This window comes from Vidua macroura, chromosome 2, assembly GCF_024509145.1.
Source record: "Vidua macroura isolate BioBank_ID:100142 chromosome 2, ASM2450914v1, whole genome shotgun sequence".
Taxonomy (NCBI): domain Eukaryota; kingdom Metazoa; phylum Chordata; class Aves; order Passeriformes; family Viduidae; genus Vidua; species Vidua macroura.
Genome location: NC_071572.1, coordinates 92,534,129 through 92,556,725, shown reverse-complemented (window position 1 = coordinate 92,556,725; position 22,597 = coordinate 92,534,129). Strand labels below are relative to the sequence as shown.

Sequence of the window (22,597 nt, the reverse complement as noted above, 5' to 3'; positions counted from 1 at the left end):
CTGCCCCGCGCGGTGCCGGGCGGCTCAGCCCCGCTCAGCCTCCCTCAGTGGTAGCGGCACCGGGGTCCCCGCGGGGGCGGCGGCGCCGGGCTGAGCCGCTCTGCGCAGGCAACAAGTACGGGAGCGGGGCCGAGCCCCGGAGCCGCCGTGCGGGGCTGAGGTGGGATCCTGGGAGCAGCGTCCCCGCCCTGGAGCCCCTGGCTCGGCGACGGGGCTGAGCTCGGCGGCCCCTGCAGCGCGTCTCTGCGAGGCTGAGCTCTGGGCTCGGGTACTGGAGACCCACTTGGAAAGCGCGTGGTCCTGGTTCCCCCGATACACCTATGCTGCTCTCGTGTGGCTTCATTAAAGAAGCTCTTTCTTGGAAAGGAGTCAGATTACTGTGTGCGGGGGAGGCAGAGAACAGCTGCGAGCGAACCCCTGCTGCAGGAGCGGGTTTCAGGTTGTGTGTTTTACAGCTGCGCCAGAGGAACTCGGGGCTGGCTGCGAAATGCCGCTGGAGTCCTTGTGGTTGGCAGCTATTTCCAAAGGTTCACTCTAGCCCTCGGAGCTCTGACCCACACTCCCTGGTTTCTCCCCTCATTAGTTAGCTCTTAGCACTGAAAAGGTGGTTAGAAAAGTTTTCGTCTTTTATACTTTTAATAAGGCATGCTTTAGAATTATCATTCTTTTGACAGAATCATAGTACTTGGTCAACTAACTGAGAAAACCGTTCCTGGAGCTCTGGTGGGGATGAATCTGGTAGTCCCTGGTGACTTTTCCTACCGTGTTCATAATGCATAGTGCTGATTGTTTACTTCTCTAGAAATCTATTAAGTACTTCTGAGCTTCCTTTAATTCCTCTTTTAATTACGTGATTTAGGGGTTTGGTTTTTGTCTGTGTGCAGAGTAAAAAATGTCTGTGGGGGATTAGCTTTGGACTACATTTGATAGTCTCTGGAAATAAATTTCCAATCATAAATACTTTCGAACTTATGTTCAAACTAGGAACTTGTCTGAACCGCGCTCATTAAATAAACACTTTGAATTACTGATTTTATTTTTTTTATTCCTCTACCCACTTCTTCTGGCTTTGTAATGCTTTATTCTAAGCTGCAATCCAGCAGCAGATCAAGGAGGCTTAGGAAGAAACATCAGATGGTTTTGGTTAGTGTCCCTTCCACTTGGAAAATAAACATGTTAGTACCATATGCTGCCCTGTCTTTATTAAAACAAATTTTCTTAAAATGGAAACAAGTTATATCAGTGTACTTGCTAGAACTGTAAGACTTAATAGGAGTCCTTTATAATTACTCTTTTTTTTTCTAATTATCAGATCACTAAGGAATCCTCTCCCCTGAACACAGTACAATATAAAATTATTAACTCCAGAGTCAGCAGGCTGCAAATAACACTATTGTGCCCAAGTAGATTTTTTTTAATAAAAAAAGGTTGTAATACTATGTTTTAAAGTGCTTGTTCTGTTGCAATTCGAAAATGTATGGATCTTAAAACTCATTGTTTTGCCATGAGTTTTCAGTACTGAATTTCTAACTGTACTGACCCTTTACTTTGCTTGGTGACTTCAGCAAGAGGGAGCCCAGGGCCTTGGACTCAGGTCTGAGATTTGCAAAGATAGTATCTTTTCCTAAGGCTGCACCTGAATTTTCTGTTACCAAAACAATAAAAAATGTGACTGTTTAGGGACAAAACTTTGCAAGAGGAATGTAAGCCGGTGATTGGGTGGAAAAATACTGTTAGGCTCCTGAGATGGGTTAAAAAATAAGCTTACTAAAACCTGTACTGCCAAAAAATGGTGGCTTTGGCATTGCAGCATTTGGCATTTGTTTATTGTGTGCTCTCATGGAAGCACTGATCATCACCTCAGTGAAAGTTTATTTTTTTGTAAGCCTTTACCCATACTGAGTGGTCTCAATCTTGGTATATATTTATGGTATATATTTTAGTACTATATTTATATTACTAAAAACCAGCAGAAGTTTGTTAGCTACTAGTTAAAACTGTATATCTGAAAATATACCAAAATATCCCCCTCTTCTTTCATCTCATTTTTCTGTACTTCTAAAAAATGTTAACATATTTGAGAGCAACTGGAAAGAAGTTAGACCAACAATATCAAAATGAAATGTGTACTAGATGTTAAATAAATATAAATTATTGCCTTGCATCAGTAAAATGTTGCTTGTTTAAAGAGCTACTAGACATTAACAGCTGTAACTAATAAGAAAACAACACTTATTTGGTGTTAAAATGCTCCCTGGTTTAAAAGGCGCCAGAGGAAGCTGGTTGCCTATTTGATATGGCAGTGGCTTGTCTCTGGTATTTGAAAATTCTGTGTTGATTTGGTTTGCAGAAGCATTTTTAATGTGACACCACTGAATTGCCTGCTGTTTAATTGCTTTCTTAGGTCAGTGGAGTTTGTCCTTTAGAAATTGTAGTGCCTTTTGAAGATGAAAATGCTTTTAAATATTAGTATTAAGTTATATAATTGATAGGTCAAGGTTTCTATGGAGCAATAAAAATTAATAATATTGTGGCATGTACTTTGTGTGTTCTTTTTGTTCTAATTCTGTAGATATTTGTGCTTGCATATGCTTAATTTTAAACATCTAGATATTTCTTTTGCAATGAGAGGGTCTGTTCTTAGGCTTAATGATAAGCCTGCATGTATGTGTTTTCAGGATTTATGTTTGCTAAATTCATGGGCTGAACCTGTCATGTGTTTTCATACTGACTGCTCTGTATTCTACATGAGATAGTTTAGGTGGCTGATGGGACTGGGCTGCGCCTCGACACATATGGAGATGCTCCCAGCCCCACTGTTGTGTTGTGTACCCGAGCTGGCTTCGTCCTTGCAATGTGCTCTGCAGTACTACAGGCATGTCTTTTATTTCTGAAGCACTTTGGTGGTACCAGAGATGTCAGTCCTTTATGTTCTCATGGATGCTTATTTCAGCTGATGTCAGTTTAGCAAATAATTTGCGGGCTAGAACAGGAGCAGAATCTCTTGCAGAGTCTTTCCTGCTGAGCTGTGTGTTAGGTGGTGAACACAAAAGCCAAAGCATGCAGCTGTTTGATATAAAATCAGATAACTTGTGAATGTACAAGATTTCAAATTGGTTTGCATATTTTCCATTCAAATAATGGGAACTATTTTTGACATGGAAACTTGGGGTTATATAGCTGAATATTTGCAGTCTCATTTTTGCTTCAAGTAAGCAAGTTGATATTGCTCTGGAGTTGTAGCATGTTGTTAAGAGTGCCTAGAATTTTCTCACTGTCATCACCAGATCAAATATTAGATCAAATACCAGATCAAACCAGATCAAATATTAGATTATAAATGAGTCAGAGCAATGTTATATGGAATGTAATTTTACCCAGGAAGAGTTGGTTCACTTTGGGATGGAGTAATAGATGTTCTGTTTTGCCTGGCTGTTCTTCCTTAGTTCCACAGAGAGAAATCATTGAGTCATCACAGAATGGTTTGGGTAGAGAGGGACCTTACAGATCATCTAGTTTCAATCCCCCTAGGAAGGAGCACCTGCCACTAGACCAGGTTGCTCAAAGCCTCATTTTGGAGGAGGTGATCTTTGAATATTAACCAGCTTTTTGGGGCTCCTCTTCCCTCAAGGCCATTATCCCATGATGCTCAACCAAGCAGATCTCTGGAGAGGCCAGTCTGCTCTCCTGAAGCCTGGGGTACAGAGCCTGCTGTGCTCACTGCTTGCTGCCTTAACATCCTCAAACTCCACCATTCCAAGGTCACTGCAGCCAAGGCTCCCCACTAGCTTCACATTCCGTACCAGACCCTCTTTGTTGGTGAGAACAAGGTTCAGTATAGCACCTCTTCTTGTTGGCTCTTCTGTTACTTGGAAGAGGAAGTGGTTTTGTATTTCACTGGAGAGACTTGACACACTTGATCACTGTTTGATGGACTATACAGGATTTTTCAGAAGAACCCTTGTTTGTAGAACAAAATGCACTTTGCTCAAGTAGTATATCCAATATATGAACTAATCCAGTTTTAAAATGTTGTAAATGGTAGTAATAAGTAGTTTTCAATAATGAAACAGAAGGAACTATGACTTATTTATCCATTTTCTAAAAATAGAGCACAATGAAAAGTGGTCTGTGTTAATGGAGAACCCATAAGTGCCTGGCCAAAGGAAGGCACCCAGTAGCTGCAGAAAGGCAAACCAGGACTTTTGGATTGTGTTGCCTGGAGTGGTGTCGTGCTGTCAGATATTATTCTGCAAAGTGGGGGAAAATGAGCTACATGTTTCCTGCTTCTGCTTTGTACATTCCTTGCAGTAGGAGTGATTTTGAAGTGTGATACAGGCTGTGTTCCCCAGCCCCCGAGATCACACTACCACTGTGTGTTCCCATGACCTTCTCCAAAGAGGTTGCACAAGCCCAGTGGAAGATGTCAGGATGCCTGTGTTGTGTATTCCCAGGGGCTGGCTCTTTAGAAGACAGTTGGGAGTAAGCACAGTTTATTATTGGGTTCGAGTCAGTGTTCTTAAATGCTGACGCTTTTATTGACTCTTAGAGTTGTATTCATTGTGTAGATTTTTGTTATATTCTTCGCATGCAATTTTTTCTTGAATCTGAGCTCTCTGCCACAGACAACCCTCTCTTACTGCAGTATCATTGTCAAAAACTGTGGCCTCAAAAGACCAAAGAATACCAGTGATGGAAGATTTTTAAGCTGTTACCTTCCTGTGGCTTTCTTTGTTCTTCAGATTGGCACTAATCCTTCTTTCAGAGTTCATAGATAGGAAGAAGAAAGCTGGTGCAGCAGAGGTTTTTTGGCACAACAGAAGAAAACTGAAATTCAACCAAAGTTGATGGAGGCTGGCTTGTGTACCGAAACCAGTTTGTGGGAAGCGATTTTCTGTGATTGCTGTCTTATGCTCTGACAAACTGTCGTGTTCTGCCACAGGAATGTTATGTTTGCTTTGGAAGGACCAACCAGGAGGTTTTTATTATAATACAAAGCAACATTTCAGAATCCAGGTGTTGTGATTTTTCTGGACATGGAGTTTTGGCTGGCATTCCTGAATAAAGTCTTAAATTAAAAAAAGCTTGGCTGGTATCAGTGAGCCACCTTTGTTGGTGCGTTTTACTTTGTGAAAGTGCTTTGGTCTACATACCTCATAGTCCCCAGATGAAATGAGCTACGTCGTAGTGGCAGTAGAATAGAGCCTCTGGTGGGGGTTTCTGCAGCTATGGCCATGTCATCCAAATAATTCCCCTAACTGACCAGCAAAACCAAAACACCAAGAAGAAAGCCCATAAGCCCTACAAGGCTCTTAAGCTAACCACGTTCTGACTTCAACACAGCTGGTTCTTCCACTGGCGTCAGTAACAGCCTGTGCAGAGCAGCAAGTTCAAAGTCTATCTTAGGGACAAGTAGCCTCCATCTAAGCAAGTCACATTTCAAGGAAGACGCTGGAGACATTAATGTCTGGGTGTGCCTCATGGATACTGCACTGAATATCTGTGATAGATTAAATACTTAAGTTTGCATCTTAAGTTGCCTCTACGTGTTTGGAGGTTAAAAGTTACAGAAAAAACCCAAACCAGTTACTATTATTGCCTCCTCTGCATGAAGTGGATTCCTTGTTACTTCCAAGTTGATGAATTTTTTTACCCATGGCCCATCCTTCTTTGTCTTCTTGCCTCTTCTTACTGGATTTATTGCCCTGGCCCATGTAATTTTCTCTTGTGTTGCCTTTTTTAAATCAAATTGTTTAACGCTTGTTTTTAACCAGACTGAATTAACCATAAGTGAAAGCTGGTCGATGCATCACAAGACCACATAGATCCTGACATGTTGTGTAAGCGTTCTGATCGTGTTGGAGAGTTTGCCATGAGCCCCATCCCGATCAAACAGCTCTGAGTACCCTTGACACAGTGCATGTGCACCACAGCTCAGCCAAACCCATGCTGCACCCTGGGGGCTGCCCCAACTCTGAACTGAAGTAACTTGGTTTTTAAACTTCTCAAAAAACATTTCAGTCAAGCTTCTTCCGGAGCAGGTTGATGAGGGTTTCCTTCTGTCTGGCCTCTTTTTTCCTGTTTTTATGTCTTGTTTGTTCTAGAGCAGTTTTCTCAGCCTTTTATTGTTATTGACAGAAGCTAATGAAGGCTCACCCCGTGAATTAGTAAAATAGTTCTTTCCTGCCTTTATGTTAATTAAAAATTAGTACTGGTCAATTCCTGGACTGTTTTTACAATTAGTCCATTGCTAAACTGTCATTTCTGCTTCAGATGAAGCTTGAAGGTTTAAAATTCACAGGGTTTCCTGCCTAGTATTAAACTAGTATTGAATGCCTTCAGATTTTAGGTTTGCTTCTTAACTATTTCAATGCCTTTTAGATGTTGAAGATACGGCTAGACTAATTCAGATTTGATTAGGCTAAAAATACTTGTGAGTCTGTCATGCATTTCATGCCAATGTCTTAAAAGTGTGTAAGTTAGGTCTGTACATACACATAAGAAAGCTTCGTAAGAATTCAGTGACAGCTCCCAGATGTTTTTTTGAAATCACCAGTAAAAAAGGTATCTTTCTACTTTGTCTGACAAAGTAACTACTCTTCATTCCTGTTACCAGGGGGTTTGCTCAGCATGTCTGTTCAGCACTGATACTTTTACATTCTGTAGCTGGAAGGGACATGAACTGAATTGGACTTCACCACATGTACAGCAGCAAATATACGTGTTGTGATGTATTTATACAGTGTTGGAATGATCCTGCATAAATAATCTATAAGGATTTAGTTGTGAGGAGGGTGTTTTCCCACTTTGAAATCCATTTTGACTGTAGCTGCTGACTTGCTATTGAATGTGGCTCTACGGCTTTTTTGCAGGGAAAATAACTTTGCGGTGAAGCAAAAGTGAAGGTGATTCAGTGGTGGTAAAAAGGAGAATCAGCAGCACAGCTTGTCTGAGCACTTGACCTGAGCTGTCTTGCCGTGTAAGCAGAAAAAGAGAATCTGTGGGAAAATTAATGCTAAAGTGAGTGGTAACACAAGATTTTGGGTTACTGGAGTGTGAAATGAAAACTGTTAACAGTCCTTTCTTTTGCAGTAAGGGATGTGTGCCATTGACCAGAGAAACGCTGTAGAAGTGTAATGCTTTCCTAACTCATTTTGAAAAGTTTGGAAAGCTGTGAAGCCAGGAAATGTTCTGAAGTGTTGTGCTGTTACAAAGTTGAAGATACTTGACTAGGAAATTTCAGGTACAGCTTGACTTGCTGCCTTCTACAAACAATCACGTGTGAGTTTCACAACAGGTGAAGCCTTTAAGTAAGCCTCAAGTTCAGTGAAGGCAACTTACTTTACACAGTAATGTCAATGTGTGCTGAGATTTTTATTTTTGCCTCAAATTGTCAAAAAGGAGAGAGTTATGTTTTAGCTGATACTGACTTTGAGGATAAAGAACATGGTTTGTTCTGAGGTGTTCCTAAAGGCAAGCCTGTCTATACCCGAAAACCTGCTAAGCAATTTAAGTTGATATGCAGGAGAGAAGGGACTTTGCTACAATGCACCCATGTGTGTTAGGAGCAATTGCTATCCCATATATATAATTTTTCAGGTGATGTATCACATGTTGAGTCCTATTTTGCCATCCCTGTAACTTGACCATACAATTGAATCCACAGTGGTGACTCCATAGGGTCATTTATGGGCATGAGGGTCCTTTTGCCTGCTTCTGCTCCCAAGGAAGTCACTGAATTCAGCACAGTTATGATGATATGGTTACAACAAAGCATCCCTGATGGGCTTTCTTTGCTAAGGCTCAATTGCTGCTTGTAGAGATCTGGTTAACATTCTGTTTGTCTGCTTGAACTTTACGTGTGTGTGTATATATAAAATTAATTTCTGTATGTGAAAAAGTAAAACAGCATAAAAAGGTAAAAAACAAGCCCTTTCTCTTCTCTTTTCTTTTCTCCCTTCCTTCCCTTCCTTCCCTTCCTTCCCTTCCTTCCCTTCCTTCCCTTCCTTCCCTTCCTTCCCTTCCTTCCCTTCCTTCCCTTCCCTTCCTTCCCTTCTTTCTCTTAGAAATCCTGCCAGATTTAGCTCTTCAGTATTTTTATGGAAGAATAGAGTAGAAATACAGTAGTGAAATATATTATAGAAATATGATCCAGGATGTTTTTACCAATTGAATAATTGTTCAGTTCTGTAGTGTTTACTTTTTAGTTGTGAAGTAAATAGTCTTTTGATGCCGTCAGCAATTACAGCAGTGAGGAGCTTCAGTCATGCGCTGTTTAAATAGAAGAGCAGTACTGTTATTTGTCAGCATTGATTATAGAAAATATCAGGAACAGTTTATGGGTTTCATTGTGGGGATTTTCACATAAATCGCCACACCACAACTTCAGAACACAGTAAATGGGTGATGGAAAAAGATTAACCTTTGTAAGATAAAAGGAGTTATTTTCTTAATTTTCCAGCTGATGAGTAAACATGAAAGGAAAGACATCAAATTTCTTTTGCTATCGTGATATATTTTTATCTGACCGAGGCAGTCCACAGGTTGTTCTGTCCTCATTTTATATTAAACTTAGTTTTTTAACATAAAATTATCCTGCTTCTCAAATTTGAAATAAATTGGAAGCAATTAATAAATGAAATAATCAAGCAATCATTTAATCAGAGTTAAAACTTTATGTAAATATATTAAGTATTCATATATAAAATTGCATTTAAGTATAGTGATAAGTCTTTATTAGAAAGAGTGCTCTGATTTAACACAAATTGACAAGGATTAGGATTTAATAATGAATTAATTACTGTTTCCTATTTGAGGGAGAAGATACTTTCCCCAAAGATTTTGCTTTTAATACTACCATCTTTTTTCCCAGATGTTCTTGAATACATTCTGCATTGTTTTAAAACAACTCTAATCTTTAATACGATTATCTGTAAATTTCCTTTGTTTACTGAGGGATTTTTTCAGATTATCAAATCATTTTATATACAAATCCTCCTTTCCTTGGTGCATACTGTAACTCTCCATTGCACGCCCAAAGCAGTGCCCCAAATGAAACAAACTGGCATCAATTATTGATGATTACTCTGCCCACTGGGAAGTGAAATCAAGTCTCCAGTCTCAATTCAGGATTTGTTTCAAACACAGGGTAATGAGAGCAGGTGCAGGGAGACACTGGAGCGTGTGCATTGATTTGCAGTGTAAGCATAGGCAGGTGACTACACGGGATTGAGAAGAGAAAATGATTACAGCCGGAGTTGTCATTGCTTCTGAAGAACTTGGCTGGTGTGTTTTCCTGGTACCAACGCACCAAAATGAGAGGCACTTTTTTTTCCTCATCATGGTGGTAATGTTGCATTACACTGGGGCATGTGATAGCACTTAACAGGAGGGGAGAGCCCCTCTCTCCCTCTTCATCTGCCTAAATTGGCCTGATTTGATTTGCTCTGACTCCATCAGGCTTCACCAGCTATAACTGTACTCCCTATTTCTCATGCACCAATAACTGTCTTTCAGTGGGGTTTCCTAAGTGTGAAATCAAGTAACTTAACAGTGGAAGTATGCTTAAGCATCCTTTATGCCACTCCCTTTTGTGTCTGTCCTTTGTGTGGGGTTGAGTTGCAGGGTTAAAAAAGCTTCAGAGCAGAAACCAACAACTGAGTTACAACATAGGTTCAGGAGAAGTGAGGGAAAATTGAAATGCAGTGGATAAGCTAAAGCATGGCATTTCTTTGTTTTGTAAATTACCTCCATGTAATTGTAGGCATCGTTTACATGTAATTTTTGACATAGTCTTTTTAATGCATCAGTTGCATCAACTACATCATTAGTAAAATCCTTATTGCTTGTGAGGTTTAGAAGGAGTTGGAAATACTGTCTGAGCTACAAGACCGCTTAGAGACAGCTGAAAACTATATTATCATTTAGGGGAAAATAAGTCTGCTTGATTTGTTTCTGGAGGACAAAGTAATGAGTGAGGATTTCGGTCCAGCCAGATTTCCCTCACTGCAACTTCTTTCCAATGCTGGTAGCCTCTTACGGGCCTGCCTGGATGTAAAGCATTCACTCTTGCCTGTTGTTTTGGTAAGCTGCTTTCAGAACAACAGACAAAAGAAGGGAAATACACATTGTTTTTCGAAACGCAGTGTGGAATTTCTTGGGACAGAGCAAGCTGTGCAGAAACATAAGCATTTTTCATGTTTGAGGTTGTCAGAATCTGTTGCAGGAAAAAAAGGTCGGATATGAATACAAGAGTCTGATATTTGCCTATCATGACTGCCCCTCCATTCTCTGGATTCAGGAGCTCCAATGCCAAATGTTAGGCAGGAGTAAGAAGTAAACGAAAGAGGATGCATCTTTGAAGGACAGAGCAGTGCACTGAGAGCTTCCCTTGTTGGCAAAAGCCTGAGTAAGCAGGTGGGGCTGGCAGTGTGCCCTGAAGGATAATGCAGTCGGTCACCAAGCTGGAGGGGAAGGTGAAGCCCTCACTTCTACCCAGCTTCTCAAGAAAGGGCTTCTGAGCAGGCTTCTGGCTGCTGCCTCTTATTTCACCTTGTGTGCTGGGAGAAAGCAATGGTAGCTAGGACTGAGACAATGCAAGGCTAAAAAAAGCCAACCAAAAAAATCAATGTATATAGTATTGATGGCATTTAGAACCGTGTTGGTTTCTTTCTTTGGTGAGTTCCAAGCAGCAGCAGGGCCAGCGTTTCCTTTCTTCTGCAGCTGAGCTGCCCCAGTGCTGAGAGGCTGCTGTCCGCCCACCCAACCACCCCAGCTGCATGTTGTGTTGGCTGGGGTTTTATGGTGCCCCTGAGGCTATTCCTGGATGACAAGTCAATATTAGAGAAATATTTCTTTTGTGCTAATGCAGGGGCAGTCTAGCTGAGCACAGACAGTGTATTGTTAATTTTCCAGGCTGTTGCTATCTTACTCTCAGCCGTCCCTAGACATCCTCACCATTTTATGTTTCCTCTCTAATGGCATAAGCCAGGATGTCATAATATTCAAAATCAAATGTACCAGAAAATATAATAAATTAGAGTTGGGCTAGCAGAGTAATTGAAGAATAAACTGAATTTAAACCAAACAGGATTTTGTTATGAACTGATTGCTATTCAAAAAATGCACCAGAGGAGTGTGACTTCATGTAGATTTACTATTGATGGCAGCATTTTCTAGATGGCTATTGGCAATAAAGAAATGAAAACGGTGTGAACTTATGGGTTAGTACCAGAACATAATAATGCAGTAAAGGAAAAGTACCGTTCTTGTTACACTACAAAGCGATTCTGGAAGAAAAATTTCCCAGTGTTTTATTTATTTATTTATTTAAGATGTTTACATGTATTTAGAAATCCTTGAGTTTATGAAAAGGGAATGCAGGCCTTGACATGGAAATAACTGAATTTTTCCTTAACTCTTAATGTAATTCTTCTGTAAGAAACTACTTAGGAAATGTAGCAGTAGAGTGCGTTCCCCTCAATTCAGAAAACTGAGTTTAAGGACATTTGCTGTCCTTAAGGAATCTTAATGTTGTTTGCCCAGACAGTTTTACAGCAGATAGTCTGTGTATTTTTCTTTGAGTAGAATTGTCTATTTTGTATTCCATTAAAACCAGGTAATGTACATACATAAAACATTTTTAAAATAACCCTTCAGCTGTGATGCTAGTAGAGATGTAGGCAGATGGCATAAGATCTGAATTTGTGAGCTACAACTTACCTGAGCTGAGCCCTGTGTTCTTCTCTTCTCTTGAAATGTGAAATGAGATAGAGCCAGTGAAAGGCACCCTGAGGGTTGCTTGTACAACCAGAAGCCATGGGAAAACCTGTGCAAATAGAAGCAGTCAGCAGCAGGTACTTGGTAAAACATAGCAAGTGTTGTCTGAGCTGCTGGATTGAGGAATCTGGGTGGGTTGTGCGAGAGCCAGCCCTGTGCTGAGCAAGCCTGTTGGTGTTGAGGCAGTCAAACTGAAAAACCATGCTGGACAATACTTTATTTTCTATTTATTCTAATTTTGAGAATGCAAATGTAATTTTGGAAGGAAGAGATTGTGGGGGGCTATGATCCAAGCTCAAGGCAAGACTCTGCTGCTTTCAAAATTGTGTGCTGTGGTGGAACACCAGCAAATGGAAGGGCTGTTCGGTGGTAAGAATTGAACAAGCCTTTGGTGGCAGTAGGGGCAGATGGGGAAAAAAGCAGTATTACTGCACCAAAATAATTAATTTTGTAATAATAAACAATATGATTTTTTTAATTGAGCTCTTTTAAATTTAAAGGTTTAAGTTGTGTTTAAATGTGAAATGGTATTGTTTATTTTCATTATTCTTGTAAAATTTAAATAAGGTTCTCTACCAAGAATGGTAATTAAATCCATTTGATTTTTAAACTAATGCTACAGAATAGTTAAAAAAAAACCCAGCTCTTGTGAGTTAAATACTTGAATATATACAGTAAGGTTTAGCATTATTAAACTAATTGAAAATGCTGTTAAATCCCTTGATTTAAATTACTTTGCTGTGCCATGACCTGATGGAATTAGAAATTAATCCAGAAGATGCTATTAGTAGACTACTTGTATCTCTCATGTAATACTTCAAATGAATTATTTTTCACTTAATAACTTATCTCCTTGCATCCATCCCATATCTCATAGAAGTGGGCTGAAGGATCACCCCAGGAAGGAGGACGGGCAGCCAGTCCTGGGCTGACTGGGGAAGGCCAGTGAGGGCCAGTGTCATAAACAAGCTGCCAACAACCTTGTCTCTCTCTTCAGACTTGTGTAGGAGAGAACTTGGGAGAATGCTGTTATAAAGGAAAAAATAATCTTCCTAACAGTAGGGGGGAAATAGGCAGCATTTAACCCACTTAAAAAGAAACAGGCAGTACAGGAATTCCTACAGGAAGGTTTTGTGGAAGGTAGCCTTCTAGATCTGGTATTTCTGCTTGCTGCAATGGGAAGTTCTGGTACTTTGTGAAAAATTAAGAGCTCTTCTGTGCTAGTGAGGACTCCCTGCTACTTTCCATCTGTCCTGCATCCCAGGTGAGTTACCAGACTTTTGGTGAGTTACAAAACACTGCTTATCTTTGAGAGCTTTCCCCAGTGGAGCACAACACTTGTAACAAGCATTGTCTGATTAAGTTTTTTTTCTAGCTGTGGTCAGTCTCTTTCCTGATACTTTTTACCTTGTTAACTTAGCACATGGAATCTGTGAACTATGGGTGGGCTCTTAGTGCAGGTAAGACCACTGGAGAAACTTTGAGTGCAGTTGTTAGGGAGAAATATGATAGGTAAATGGGGTTCTTTCAGAGACTTGTGGAGCATGATTTTCTTTCAAAATGCAATGGCGGCTTTGAAGAAAGTAATTATTTCTGATAAAGTTCATTTCAGTAGTAACATTAGAAACAGTAATGTTCAGTAAACATTAGAAACAACTCAGTTTGAGCAGTCCAGATTGTTTTGGAAGCTGCAGGCAGTTGAATGGTGTATTAGAATTTAAGCACTATATTTTCTATAACATTTGGAAGCAGAAAATCGAAACCATTTTCACAGGGTGAATGCATCCTGGAAACATGCAGCAGTTACCATGATTAACCATTGGAAAATACTGTAGTGCTCCATCTGCAGTAATGTGCCCAAAAGTCCTTTGAGAACCAAAAGGTGCTGTTGCTGGGGTGTGGGGCACAGGCGGTTCCTGGGACCTGCCAGTTTCTGATGCGAATGCTTTCAGTTAACACGTGAAAGCTGGAAGGACTTTGAAAAGAGAAAAGTTTAGAAAAAAAATTAGAGGATGCTTTATGGTATTTATTCAGGAATGCTTCTTTCCTCATCCGATTGGTAAGTAAACCACAGTGCATAAATGTAATAGAAGCTTTCATAATTTAAAAAATATGTTTATATATCTGCTGGCATCACTGATAGGCAGCTAATCCAGCTAGGTATGCCTCGTAATGGTTTGCTACAGACTGAGTAAATATCATAAATACCTAATGATGGGAAGCCCTCAGAAGCAGTTAACATGACCAGCTAATACCACTAAGTAAAGATTTCACTCTTGGATCCAGAATTACAGAAGCGTGTATTTAATGTGTACACGTGAACTAATTGCTTCAGGTAGTTCCATTGTATAGTGATGCTGTTGGGATCAGCATTTAATGCTGCAATTTCTGTTGAGGAATGCTTTTTCTGCATTAGGTAGGCAGGGAGACAATGTTATGTACAGTCATTGATGTCATTGCATGGTGGCTGATAAGGGGGACAGGTGGGATGAGAGATCTGAGACCAATGTGCAAAACATCTCTCTTTGTACACCCTGCTGCTGTGGTGGTGTTGGACTGCTGAGGATCATTGTATGGTATGTTGTTGAATCCTTTTAAGGAAAGCCTTTTAAAAGGAAAAGCCTTTTAAAAATCTAGCAAGTCAGCTTTGCCATGGAGACTTCTATGCCTGAAGAATTTCTCCAGTCTGTTATTTTAAATTATGTATGCCCCAAAGCAAGTATAAGTAATAAAATCGGAAAATACCAGGGTGGAAGAGATCTCAAGGATCATCTGGTCCAGCCTTTCTTGACAAAAGTACAGGCTAGACAAGATGGTGCAGCACCCTTTCCAGATGCATCTTGAAAGTGTCCAGCATTTGGGAATCCACAGTTTCCCTGGGGACATTATTCCAATGGCTGATTGTTCTTGTTATGAAAAACGTTTCTTTTGTGTCCAATCAGAATCTTCACAGAGGTAACTTGTATCCATTGCCCCTCACATTTTCCATGTGTCTCCTTGTAAAATAGGAGTCTCCAGCTTCTTTGTAGCCACCCTCTAAATACTGGAACACGTTGATAAAGTCTCCCCTAAGCCTTTCCTCAAGGCTGAACAAACCCAATTCTCTCAGCCTCTCCACATACAGCAGACTTTCCAGTCCTTTGATCATCTTTCCCCTCTCTGGGCCTTCTCCTGTTTCTTCACATTGCTTTTGAACGCTTCTAAGTGTGTCCATTAGATAGGCAGATGAACAGCTCATAAATTCAGATGTTGCTCTGTTTCATGTTCAGTCAAATAGACTTTGATGGTTTTAATGTAGCAGCACAGAGGCATTTTGAGTTTTGTGAATGCAAAAAGGAATATTAATTCCAGCTTTATCTCTGAAAGGTTCAATGAAAAAACAGGGAAGAGCCTTTCACATGTTTTGCTATGTTCTTTTCCTATCTTGGTAAGAGCTGCTTCTATTTAGTCTTTATAAAGAATGTGTAGTAGCTGAAAGGAAGCTTTCTTCATGTGAAAGAAAAGAAAAGAAAAGTGATGAGTTTAGAAGATCATCAGCAGAAATATTTAATGGGGCTTACGGATGGTCTCTTTATACAAAAATGGGAGAGCTACAGATACAAACTAAGTCCCTGAATGAGACAATAGTTTGTTTGAAGTGGCATACCAGTAAAATTCTTTTTTTTTTCTTCTCAGTCCTTCCACATTTCTGAAGAGGGTGTAGAAAAGGCCCATCAGAAAAATTCATAAAGGTTAAAACCTTTGTGATTGTCAGTGACTTAGAGTTATTGGGTAAAGGTGTTAAATAAGTGGAGTATACAGTGACTGTATCATTGGCAGTATGTTGTTCTGTTACACCTTACAAAGTTAAAATGTCATGAGTTGAAAATGTGTTTCCTCATATTTATGCACAACATAGACCAGCACAATTGCTCAGCTAAATAAACAGGACATTTTCAATTATAAGGTGCCATTACCTTTGTGTGTTCTTGTCATTTATGAAATCAGTGGGTGGTTAATTAAATTGCTCCTTTGGACTCTCCTGAAGGCTGTGTATTAATTATATTTTAGTGGTGGTGTGCACATTTCTCAACTTTTTAATGAGGGTAAAAGTTGTTTACCTCTTCCTTTGTGAGTACTTTTTTTTTTTAGGTAGGTATAATATGGGGTTTTGTGGTAGGTTTTTCTTTCTTTCCCGTAAATCTCATTATTCAGCTGCTCTTTGCAATCATGTGGCATGCCTTAGTTTAAATGAAATCTTAAAATGTTAAATTTTGTGTTGCAAAGTACTACTAAAGCTACAGAGTCTGTGTGTTAAACTCTGTGTTGTTGGAGGGAACAGGTCCAACACCCTGGAGAACAGGCTTCCTTCAGCCACTCAGGTCTTTTGAAGGCATGGCTTCTGAAAGCAGTTCTGGGGCTCACACCCAGAATTCTTGTTCAGCCTGTTGGCTGAGCAGGCAGATTTTGGCTTTCCTCCTCCTTTCCTCAGTAGAAGGAGCAGCACTGATGCTTGCAAGTGCAGAGGGAGGCTTGGGGCTGCAGCGCTGAGTTGGGGAGCAGTTTTTGTGTGGCAGGGTGAGGGCTGTGCCTATATCCCCTTCCTTTGCTGTGTGGTGTTTCACCATGCTGTTCCATACAGCTGAGATCCTCATGGTAAAAATCGTGCTATCTTAGCAAATGCTCTTTCCAGCTATGACTTTAATTAATGACACATTTGCTGTAGGAAGCCCCTGCAGGTGTAGCACTGGTGTGCTCACAGAGTAGCTGGGATTGGTTTGTGTTGGTTCTTCCGCTGAAATGGGGCTTTACAAGTAGATGTTAAAACCCAAAGAAAATGCTGCTAACCTAGCATAAGTATCATTGACATTGTCATTTTAATGCTGTTGGAAATGTCTCTAGCAGAGGTCAAAAGTTTTCTTAGTGCTATGTCTTTGAAATACCATCACAGGTTTTATTTCATGGGAAGGAGCAGAATTGGCCTTACTTCTGACTGGACAATTTATTTAACTGGTCTGATGGTCTCACCAGGGATGATGTCTCATCTAGGCCATGCAGCTATTCCGTGAACCAGAACGACATCAGTCCTCTTCATTATGCTGTTTATCCAAGCCTGTTTGTTTAAAGCCATACCAAGCCAAGAAGAGGCAGGAAAAACAGTTTTGCTGCTTTTTCATAGGGATGATTTACTTTGCAGTCATATTTTCTCAAGTGGAGGGTATTATAAAGGCCACCCTGAAGTCTTCTGAAGTATCCACTGAGACCTTAGACTGAACCCTTTGTTGCTGGAGAACACTCTTCTGCTGCTCATTTATCATGGTGTTTGTAGATTGGGTTGGTTTTTTGTTTTTCATCTACTTCATGGAACTAAGTGAAGGAAGAGGACAGTCTTGAGGGATATGGTAGTTATCACATTTAGCTGGTTGACAACTCTCCTGTATGTAATTTGTATAATGTCCAGTATAAGGGAAAAATAATACTGAAGTATTCAATTTGCAATTGAAGTTACTAGACATTATAGAAGCTGCTGTGGAAGATAGTTGTTTGTAGTTTGTGAGTGTGCAAATAAGCATGATTTTATAGTATTGAAAAAGCCAGAAACTTACTTAATTTGAAAGAAAACCATAATAATTTTCCCCTTCTTTTTTAATTGACAATTTCAGGTATGTAAAATGGACAGTAAAGCAATTTCAGGATGTAAAATGGACTTTCTGCATTGAATACACCTCTAGTATTGAGATAGTGAATTATAAAACTGTACAAAAATTTAGACTTTCAGAAAGTATGTGCAGTTTTGAGAAGAGTTTCAATGTTCCACTTTAATTTTCTTCTTTAAAAAAGCAGAATTTTCTGAAATAGGGGAGTGGAAGAAAGAAAAAGAATGTTACATAATCTACTTTGTTGTTTTTCTTGCAAACATTGTGTTGCTTTACATAATATTTATAGCATATAGCATGACAGGGACTCGAAATGTCCCATCTGTGTTGTAAAGCCACCATACAAACGGCGTTACTGTAAGGATTCCTGCACAGGTCATCCCCGCATTCTGCGAGGTGTTCTTACAAAACTGATGTGCTACGTGGAGTAGCTTATGCATTCACGAGAAATTGCTGGCAACATTTTAGCCTGCAGTTAATTTTAATGTTAAATTTAGGTTTTGAAAAGGACACAGTGTAAGAGAGTGCCTGCAGATCTTTTACGCTGGCTTCTGCTCCGGTTAATATTTACTGAGCCACCGCTGTTAGGGCTTCACTCATATTCGTGTGAGGTTAGGTGATTAATTTACTGCTTTAAGGAAATCAAACCCCAAGAGCTGCTTAGTGGCTTTAGGAGGAACTGGTCCTGTTTTAATTACCCGTTGGTGAATTAATTTGTGTATACCAGCATGCCAACAACCTTTTTCCGTGGAGTTCCTTGTTGTCATGTGATATCCCCTCCTCCAGGAGATCAACAGTATATTCTTCTTTTCCTGTTGGGCAGGTGTTCTGTGTTGCCTCCTCATCTCCACTGGGATGGAAAGCTAAGAAATGTAGACTAAAAAGGTGATGAAAGGAAGGGGCTGTCGTGCTCTGTGTTGCAGGTTTTGTAACAGATCCTGGGTTCCGGCTGCCAAGAAATCGTACCAGGGTGTTTCCAGAGCTCTGCTCGGCATTTTAAGGATGCTCCTCTTCAGAGGCTGAGCGCCGAGTCCTTAACTGCAGGTTAGACCCTGTGATGAGAATTGCAAACAAGAAATGTGGGGGATGCTTTTGATTCGGCTTGTTTCAAATGCATAGGCTATTCATACATGAAGTGGAAAGTGAGTCTCTTTTAAATTAGCTGGTTTGTGCTTTTTGTTTATTTTTTAAAAAATTCTTTTTCCTAGACTTTTTCCTAAATTATATTGTTCTCTGGTATGGGTTTGTTTGGTTTTTTTTTTAACGGGATGATGCTTTGCAAAATGTTAACTAAATACAAAGGCTCTTTCTGGTGATTTGTATGTATGTGTGTGAATTTTTAAAGATTAAAAAAATTTTAGCTTTGCGCAGTTGTAAAATTCAATTCTAAAAACGCATTTCATGCATTACGTGAGATAATCTTACAGAGTATCTTTGTAGTCAGAATGTGAGAAGTGGTGAAATAAAATGAAACATTTATGCAGATACAAGCAGAGGTTTGTGTACCTTCTGCCTGAAATTAAACCAATCTCCTCCTTTCTCATGGCTGTTTGTATTATTTATAATTGCATGAGATGTGTATCGAGAGGGTGGCTGGGAAATAAGCTCTTAAATATGAAAGCTCTTTGGTCTCCTAGGATACGTATGTAGTAATAGTTGTACAGTTATCATAAGGTTTTCCACTGGGCATCCTAGAAACCCTGTAAACTTCCAGGTAGCCTTTATTAACCACCTTGCAAAAAGAAGGTTGCTCATTTTGCTAGGTGCCATGCAGAGCATGCAAACTTTAAGTAACATAAGTCCTTTGATTAAGACTTTTTTAAAAATTAGGAAGAGATTACATGCTTCTGAAAAATAGAATGAGAAACTAAAGATCATTCAGGCATTTTCTCCTCCTATTTTCACTAAATCTGTTTGCCTTCAGGATTTGTTGATATATAGGAATTTTGAAAAAACTGCACTTAACATTTCCAAGTGGAAATGTTTGTCCGAAAGAGTACTTCCCATTTTGCTGATTCTCCGGGATTTGAGGAGGTGAAGGAAGGGAAGAGAAAAATGGAGGAGCAAGTGGGGTGTCAGGTCTGGCTGTCAAGAATTGTTTTTCTTAATTGAAGATAGGAAATTGTTGAAGAGGTTCAGTGGTTTTGTTGTTGAATTTTCTTACCCCAAGCATACTGTGTATCAGTGTTAAACCTAATTATTTGGGATAAGATTTTATAGCAATGAATAAGGTTTTATAGCAACTTCAATGCACGCTTTGGCCCCCAGTTTTCCACTAACTAGGAATCTCTAAGCCAAAACACCCCCTTGGTTGCATTTGAAAGTTTGAAGGGAATCAGGAGGTCAGTGGAAAACAGGGGGTCTCCAGCCAGCCAGAGCCTCAGCAGATGTGCTGTTCTCCAAATCTATAATCTAGAAAAGACCACACCTTTTATTATATATGGGAAAGCTGCAGTAATTTATTTTCATGTACTCAGTGGAAACAAAAAGAGTCTTTGTAAACCCTTTCTGTTTTAGATTCCATTTAGTAATAACGTTTGGCTAAAGCTAAAGCAACAGAACATGCTTTAACAGCAAAGTATCAGTTCAGAATTTAACTTTATTGAAACTTAATATTCAGTTAAACTGGTCTGTGTGGACAAGCACTAAATCTGAGTTCATACATTTCTAGTCCTGAAGTTTACAAAGGGAAATGTATGCAAATTACTCCCTTCAGCCAAAGTATGGTATATTATTGCAGTAGCTTTCCAGGGTAACTTCTTGGTTCCATGAGTAGTTTTATCTTTTCCATCTTAAAATTCTTCAGCTAGGATGGCCTTTTCACGACTCTGTCCTCTCTATGTCTTTTATTAACAGTGTCAAGTTGCCTAGGATATTATCTGTTGTTTCTGTGTTCTTATCCCATATGACTGATATTAAAAGGCAGTGTTGCTTGTAGTTGAGTCTTCTGCTCTTAAAGCAAATTGTCTCCTTTGAATGAAACTCTTGTCATGTTCTTGCCTGGACTTCTGGTTTTCAGATTGCACACAGAAAGGACAGGATAAAGGCTTTTAATTATTGTGTTTCCCTCCTCTTGGTTCATTAAATTGAAATTTTTAGCTTTTTCACTCTGAAAATCAGTGGAAATCAAGGCTGTTTTCTTACTACATTGTTAAACAGTTCTTCACTGATGTGTGAAAAGCTGGCTTTCTGACCCAAATGTCTGTGTCTAGGTGGAAACTGGTAACTGTAGAGCAAACTGTTGTTTCGGGATCTTTGTGTGGGTTCCCTCATACTTCCTTGTATTAGAAGCTTGATGCAGAAGGAACCCTTCTCAGGATAGTGTGCACTTGTTTTCTGGGTATTACTTAGCTTTTTTAGTGGCTGTCAAATGAAGATGACTAGTGGCATTGTCTCTTTGACCCACTAGACCCTGTTCCTCTGAGTCACTGCACTACTCTGAACTTGATAGTAAGTTTGAGTTACTTCTTAAAAGCTCTGGATTTTGCAAACAGGAAGTTTGCAGGTGAACTTCCGAGTAATTCCTTGAATCCTTGTTGCTGCTGATAGGAGCAAAAAAGCTTGGAAGTCTTCTATTTCCAAATAATCCATTGCATGCTAGGTCTGCTGCATGAAGATCTCCTGGCCATATGAACACAGCAGCTACTGCTGCCACCTCTGTACGAAGGGTAGGCAGGTGTCTACAGTTCCTCTAGTCCATGTGTTGCATTTCTGGCATCCCACAGTCTCTGTGCACAGCACTGCTCCCTTTTTGAGGAAAAGAAATACGTCCCATGGGAATGTGCATACTTATCTTGGAGACCCCGTAATACTTTGGGATCATTTGCACAGCTCCCAATGGAGCAGGAGTGTTGTTGGGGGTTGTTTCTTGCTTTTGGACAATATAGCAATTAAAAAGGAGTTTAGAAAATTTAAAAAAGATTATTTAATATAAGTATCTGGAATAAAACATGTGAAAGTGTTTAGTATGAGTTGGGAGTTAAAAAAAGTATAGAAATAAAAGGTGGTTTGAATTTTTTATGTCTGTGAACCTCACCTAACTTGTTGAGAAGTGCTTGGTTTGGGAAAATGAGAATTGTGGTTAGAGAGTGTAAAGAAGATGGACTCATTCCAGAGGGTGAGTTGTCTGCCTTTTAAAGACCTTTTACCAAAAGCACTGCTAATGAAGTAATATCCTTCAAAGCAAGACTGGTATTTTAAAGCTAGCTCTTAAGGGTTGAATACATAGAATAAATGAGGAAGCGAAAATTGTATCATCCCCCACAGATGCAAAATTTCAGCCTGCTAAGAAGAGATTGGACAGGGAGGAGGAGGAGAAGGTTGGCTCCTTCCCGATGTAGCATGTTTTTGTCAGTCTCTGTTGCTGCAACCATTTTGACCATGGATACAGAAAAGTGGTGCCTGAAGTTAGGAATCTGAACTGGTAGGGCTCTTTAGCACACCGCTCCTTTACCATTGTCTTCCCAAAACATGGTGAATTGGAATTCCTTGCTGATGTGAGTAAATGTCTTGTATATATTTTGCAAATTTACTGTTAACTACTTTAAGAAGTGAAATGCATTTTTCTTTTGTAATTTCGTGCCTTTGGTTTTTTTTAATAACTTACGTTTTGTTTGCTAGTTGAGTGTAGCAGTTGGAGTCCCGATGCCTCCCCACCCTAGCAAACTTCTGAGCTTTCCCCCTGTTTGCTTGTAGCCTATGAGGACTTAACTCTCTTTTATTGAGCAAATTTATTCTAGTTTATTTCTTGATTTATAGTTCTGTTAATATATCTCTTCTGTATAATTTCTGCATATGGCTACCAGTTTGATGTTTTACATAGATGCTGCCACTTACCTGTTTTTAATGTCTTTTTTTTTCTTTAGTTTTAATTTTTGCTACTCACTTAGAAGGTTATGATTTTAATTTTTTGCCTTTCTTTAGGAGTATTACCTTTTCTTAAAGAGAATGAGACTACCAAGGAAAGCAGACAGAAATGCTGCAACAGCAGTTCAGCTTTCCCTCTTCCACATTATTCATTCTGCAAGGGGGAGTTAGGAGATTACTGCTTAACATTTAGCCCCTGTCACTCCTGTGAGAACACATAGCAGGGCCTGCTGGCCTGCTTTGTGTGTGCACTGCTATGCAGCTTTGCTAATATTTCTCGCTTGAATCTTAAAGAACTGTTTTTCAGCAGTGTTACC

General features: G+C 39.7%; 1 protein-coding gene across 2 annotated transcripts in view; it reads left to right on the top strand.

The window, feature by feature from the left end:
• Positions 1–22,597, top strand: part of LNX2 (ligand of numb-protein X 2) — a 60,286-nt gene that overhangs the window by 164 nt on the left and 37,525 nt on the right. The window contains exon 1 of one of the 2 annotated variants that reach the window (XM_053971525.1): positions 6,995–7,020. The exons of the other annotated variant lie outside the window; for it this stretch is intronic. The gene's annotated coding sequence lies outside the window, so the exon portion shown is untranslated. Of the gene's footprint in view, positions 1–6,994; positions 7,021–22,597 lie in introns of those variants that run through there. 2 annotated transcript variants of the gene reach the window in all.